Genomic DNA, 539 nt, shown 5'->3' with positions numbered 1-539 from the left:
CTAAACCCTAAACCCTAAACCCTAAACCCTAAACCCTAAACCCTAAACCCTAAACCCTAAACCTCCCGCAGTCGCGCCATCGCGCGCGCTCCTTCCCCGCCTCGGAGGCGCCACCTCGTTCGTCGCGAGGACGCGCGCGCGACGCAAAAGAACCCGCGGACGACGACGACGACGACGACGACGCGACGGGCGGCGCGGTGCGCGACGGACAGAACGCGATCGAGATTTCGGGCGCAGCTTCTGTTCTGTTTTTTCCTGTCCTGCAGACCTGTCCTGCAGTTTCAGAACGAAATTTAATCGGCGCCGACGCGCAGAAGCCGCGGCGCCGCTCCCACCACACGCACAAGGGAACTAGGGTTTAGGGTGATCCGTTTATCGCCGCCTCTCGCAGACTCGTGTCGAGGAGCGAAGCGCGAACGAAATCATTCAGCAGTCTCTTCTTCGAGCGTGTGGTGATGTCCGACGGAGCGCGCGTCGATTGCAAACTCGCCGTCCCGAATCCAATCGACTCGGCCCCGATCCGCTCACCGCAAAAAATG

The sequence above is a fragment of the Micromonas pusilla genome, assembly GCF_000151265.4.
Source record: "Micromonas pusilla CCMP1545 genomic scaffold MICPUCscaffold_13, whole genome shotgun sequence".
In the NCBI taxonomy this organism is placed as follows: domain Eukaryota; kingdom Viridiplantae; phylum Chlorophyta; class Mamiellophyceae; order Mamiellales; family Mamiellaceae; genus Micromonas; species Micromonas pusilla.
The sequence above is the reverse complement of the archived record's forward strand: the minus strand, read 5'-3'. Positions refer to the sequence as shown.